We start from the raw sequence: 6000 nt of genomic DNA, 5'->3' as shown, positions 1-6000 counted from the left end.
AAATGAATGAAATGAAGCGAGAAGGGAAGTTTAGAGAAAAAAGAATAAAAAGAAACGAGCAAAGCCTCCAAGAAATGTGGGACTATGTGAAAAGACCAAATCTACGTCTGATTGGTGTACCTGAAAGTGATGGGGAAAATGGAAACAAGTTGGAAAACACTCTGCAGGATATTATCCAGGAGAACTTCCCCAATCTAGCAAGGCAGGCCAACATTCAGATTCAGGAAATACAGAGAACGCCACAAAGATACTCTTCGAGAAGAGCAACTCCGAGACACATAATTGTCAGATTCACCAAAGTTGAAATGAAGGAAAAAATGTTAAGGGCAGCCAGAGAGAAAGGACGGGTTACCATCAAAGGGAAGCCCATCAGACTAACAGCGGATCTCTCGGCAGAAACCCTACAAGCCAGAAGAGAGTGGGGGCCAATATTCAACATTCTTAAAGAAAAGAATTTTCAACCCAGAATTTCATATCCTGCCAAACTAAGCTTCATAAGTGAAGGAGAAATAAAATACTTTACAGACAAGCAAATGCTGAGAGATTTTGTCACCACCAGGCCTGCCCTAAAAGAGCTCTTGAAGGAAGCGCTAAACATGGAAAGGCACAACCGGTACCAGCCACTGCAAAATCATACCGAAATGTAAAGACCATTGAGACTAGGAAGAGACTGCATCAACTAACGAGCAAAACATCGAGCTAACATCATAATGACAGGATCAAATTCACACATAACAATATTAACTTTAAATGTAAATGGACTAAATGGTCCAATTAAAAGACACAGACTGGCAAATTGGATAAAGACTCAAGACCCATCAGTGTGCTGTATTCAGGAAACCCATCTCACGTGCAGAGACACACATAGGCTCAAAATAAAAGGATGGAGGAAGATCTACCAAGCAAATGGAAAACAAAAAAAGGCAGGGGTTGCAATCCTAGTCTCTGATAAAACAGACTTTAAACCAACAAAGATCAAAAGAGACAAAGAAGGCCATTACATAATGGTAAAGGGATTAATTCAACAAGAAGAGCTAACTATCCTAAATATATATGCACCCAATACAGGAGCACCCAGATTCATAAAGCAAGTCCTGAGTGACCTACAAAGAGACTTAGACTCCCACACATTAATAATGGGAGACTTTAACACCCCACTGTCAACATTAGACAGATCAACGAGACAGAAAGTCAACAAGGATACCCAGGAATTGAACTCAGCTCTGCACCAAGCAGACCTAATAGACATCTACAGAACTCTCCACCCCAAATCAACAGAATATACATTTTTTTCAGCACCACACCACACCTATTCTAAAATTGACCATATCCTTGGAAGTAAAGCTCTCCTCAATAAATGTAAAAGAACAGAAATTGTAACAAACTGTCTCTCAGATCACAGTGCAATCAAGCTAGAACTCAGGATTAAGAATCTCCCTCAAAACCGCTCAACTACGCGGAAACTGAACAACCTGCTCCTGAATGACTACTGGGTACATAACGAAATGAAGGCAGAAATAAAGATGTTCTTTGAAACCAACGAGAACCAAGACACAACATACCAGAATCTCTGGGATGCATTCAAAGCAGTGTGTAGAGGGAAATTTATAGCACTAAATGCCCACAAGAGAAAGCAGGAAAGATCCAAAATTGACACCCTAACATCACAATTAAAAGAACTAGAAAAGCAAGAGCAAACACATTCAAAAGCTAGCAGAAGGCAAGAAATAACTAAAATCAGAGCAGAACTGAAGGAAATAGAGACACAAAAAACCCTTCAACAAATAAATGAATCCAGGAGCTGGTTTTTTGAAAGGATCAACAAAATTGATAGACCGCTAGCAAGATTAATAAAGAAAAAAAGAGAGAAGAATCAAATAGATGCAATAAAAAATGATAAAGGGGATATCACCACCGATCCCACAGAAATACAAACTACCATCAGAGAATATTACAAACACCTCTATGCAAATAAACTAGAAAATCTAGAAGAAATGGATAAATTCCTCAACATATACACCCTCCCAAGACTAAACCAAGAAGAAGTTCAATCTCTGAATAGACCAATAACAGGAGCTGAAATTATGGCAATAATCAATAGCTTACCAACCAAAAAAAGTCCAGGACCAGATGGGTTCACAGCCGAATTCTACCAGAGGTACAAGGAGGAGCTGGTACCATTCCTTCTGAAACTATTCCAATCAATAGAAAAAGAGGGAATCCTCCCTAACTCATTTTATGAGGCCAGCATCATCCTGATACCAAAGCCTGGCAGAGACACAACAAAAAAAGAGAATTTTAGACCAATATCCTTGATGAACATTGATGCAAAAATCCTCAATAAAATACTGGCAAACAGAATCCAGCAGCACATCAAAAAGCTTATCCAACATGATCAAGTGGGCTTCATCCCTGGGATGCAAGGCTGGTTCAATATACGCAAATCAATAAATGTAATCCAGCATATAAACAGAACCAAAGACAAAAACCACATGATTATCTCAATAGATGCAGAAAAGGCCTTTGACAAAATTCAACAACCCTTCATGCTAAAAACTCTCAATAAATTAGGAATTGATGGGACGTATCTCAAAATAATAAGAGCTATTTATGACAAACCCACAGCCAATATCATACTGAATGGGCAAAAACTGAAAGCATTCCCTTTGAAAACTGGCACAAGACAGGGATGCCCTCTCTCACCACTTCTATTCAACATAGTGTTGGAAGTTCTGGCCAGGGCAATTAGGCAGGAGAAGGAAATCAAGGGTATTCAATTAGGAAAAGAGGAAGTCAAATTGTCCCTGTTTGCAGATGACATGATAGTATATCTAGAAAACCCCATTGTCTCAGCCCAAAATCTCCTTAAGCTGATAAGCAACTTCAGCAAAGTCTCAGGATACAAAATCAATGTGCAAAAATCACAAGCATTCTTATACATCAATAACAGACAAACAGAGAGCCAAATCATGAGTGAACTCCCATTCACAATTGCTTCAAAGAGAATAAAATACCTAGGAATCCAACTTACAAGGGATGTGAAAGACCTCTTCAAGGAGAACTACAAACCACTGCTCAAGGAAATAAAAGAGGATACAAACAAATGGAAGAACATTCCATGCTCATGGGTAGGAAGAATCAATATCATGAAAATGGCCATCCTTCCCAAGGTAATTTACAGATTCAATGCCATCCCCATCAAGCTACCAATGACTTTCTTCACAGAATTGGAAAAAACTACTTTAAAGTTCATATGGAACCAAAAAAGAGCCCGCATCGCCAAGTCAATCCTAAGCCAAAAGAACAAAGCTGGAGGCATCACGCTACCTGACTTCAAACTATACTACAAGGCTACAGTAACCAAAACAGCATGGTACTGGTACCAAAACAGAGATATAGATCAGTGGAACAGAACAGAGCCGTCAGAAATAATGCCACATATCTACAACCATCTGATCTTTGACAAACCTGAGAAAAACAAGAAATGGGGAAAGGATTCCCTATTTAATAAATGGTGCTGGGAAAACTGGCTAGCCATATGTAGAAAGCTGAAACTGGATCCCTTCCTTACACCTTATACAAAAATCAATTCAAGATGGATTAAAGACTTAAATGTTAGACCTAAAACCATAAAAACCCTAGAAGAAAACCTAGGCAATACCATTCAGGACATAGGCATGGGCAAGGACTTCATGTCTAAAACACCAAAAGCAATGGCAACAAAAGCCAAAATTGACAAATGGGATCTAATTAAACTAAAGAGCTTCTGCACAGCAAAGGAAACTACCATCAGAGTGAACAGGCAACCTACAAAATGGGAGAAAATTTTCGCAACCTACTCATCTGACAAAGGGCTAATATCCAGAATCTACAATGAACTCCAACAAATTTACAAGAAAAAAACAAACAACCCCATCAAACAGTGGGCGAAGGACATGAACAGACACTTCTCAAAAGAAGACATTTATGCAGCCAAAAGACACATGAAAAAATGCTCACCATCACTGGCCATCAGAGAAATGCAAATCAAAACCACAATGAGATACCATCTCACACCAGTTAGAATGGCGATCATTAAAAAGTCAGGAAACAACAGGTGCTGGAGAGGATGTGGAGAAATAGGAACACTTTTACACTGTTGGTGGGACTGTAAACTAGTTCAACCCTTGTGGAAGTCAGTGTGGCGATTCCTCAGGGATCTAGAACTAGAAATTCCATTCGACCCAGCCATCCCATTACTGGGTATATACCCAAAGGACTATAAATCATGCTGCTATAAAGACACATGCACACGTATGTTTATTGCCGCATTATTCACAATAGCAAAGACTTGGAACCAACCCAAATGTCCAACAATGATAGACTGGATTAAGAAAATGTGGCACATCTACACCATGGAATACTATGCAGCCATAAGAAATGATGAGTTCATGTCCTTTGTAGGGACATGGATGAAATTGGAAATGATCATTCTCAGTAAACTATCGCAAGAACAAAAAACCAAACACCACATATTCTCACTCATAGGTGGGAATTGAACAATGAGAACACATGGACACAGGAAGGGGAACGTCACACTTCGGGGACTGTTGTGGGTTGGGGGGAGGGGGGAGGGATAACATTGGGAGATATACCTAATGCTAGATGACGAGTTGGTGGGTGCAGTGCACCAGCATGGCACATGTATACATATGTAACTTACCTGCACATTGGGCACATGTACCATAAAACCTAAAGTATAATAATAATAATAATAATAATAATTACAATAAAAGAAAAAAAAAAAAAGAAAAAAAAAAAAACAAAAAAACAAAAAACAGTTGAATTATATAAACTTATAATTAAAAATTATGTTAAAAATAAAGGTGACACATATTGAAAAAAAAAAAAAAAAAAAAACCAAACACCGCATGTTCTCACTCATAGGTGAGAATTGAACAATGAGAACACATGGACACAGGAAGGGGAACATCACACACCAGGGCCTGCTGTGGGGTGGGGTGAGGGGGAAGGGGTAGCATTAGGAGATATACCTAATGCTAAATGATGAGTTAGTGGGTGCAGCACACCAACATGGCACATGTATACATATGTAACAAACCTGCACGTTGTGCACATGTACCCTAAAACTTAAAGTATAATAATAATAAAATTAAAAAAAAAGAGAGATAAAGAAAAGTGTATAAACTGGCCTGGCACGGTGCTTCATGCCTACAATCCCAGCATTTAGGGAGGCTAAGGCCAGTGGATCACCTGAGGTCAGGAGTTCATGACCATCCTGGTCAACATGGTGAAACCCCGTCTCTACTAAAAAAAATACCAAAAATTAGCTGGGTGTAGTGGCACATGCCTGTAATCCCAGCTACTGGGAAGGCTGAGGCAGGAGAATTGCTTGAACCTGGGTGGCGAAGGTTGCAGTGAGCTGAGATTGTGCCACTGCACTCCAGCCTGGGCGACAGAGCAAGACTCCATCTCAAAAAAAAAAAAAAAAGAAAAAAGAAAAAAAGAAAAAGAAAAGTATATAAGCTTTCTAGTCAAAGATAATTAGGGGTAATATCTTGGTGTTGGTCCTTCTTTTTCTATGCATATATGTGGAACTATATTATAAATGTATTCAAGTTCCAAACACTTTGTAACCTGCTTTTATCATTTCGCAATATATCATCATCTTTCTAACTCCGTAAATATCACTGCTAAATGTCACTGATAAACTCCAGTGGAGCCTTCTCAGGCTTTGTCTTCCTTGATTACTTGGCAATTTTGAGTGCTTTTCGACCATTCCCTCTTTCTTGAAAATCTTTTGACTTCTGTGACACGGCTGTCCCCTGGCATTTCTCTGACCTCTCTATCTCCATCTACTCATTCTCCTCTCGTCCGGTCTTCACGCCCGTTAAATCTTGATCTTCTGTGACCCATCACATGAGATCAGATGTGGAATTTTCCACTTGTGGCTTTAGCTCAGCACTCAAGAAGCTTCACATTTTGGAGCATTTTGGATTT

The sequence above is a fragment of the Pongo pygmaeus genome, chromosome 12 (genome assembly GCF_028885625.2).
Source record: "Pongo pygmaeus isolate AG05252 chromosome 12, NHGRI_mPonPyg2-v2.0_pri, whole genome shotgun sequence".
In the NCBI taxonomy this organism is placed as follows: Eukaryota; Metazoa; Chordata; class Mammalia; order Primates; family Hominidae; genus Pongo; species Pongo pygmaeus.
This window is presented reverse-complemented; position numbering follows the sequence as displayed.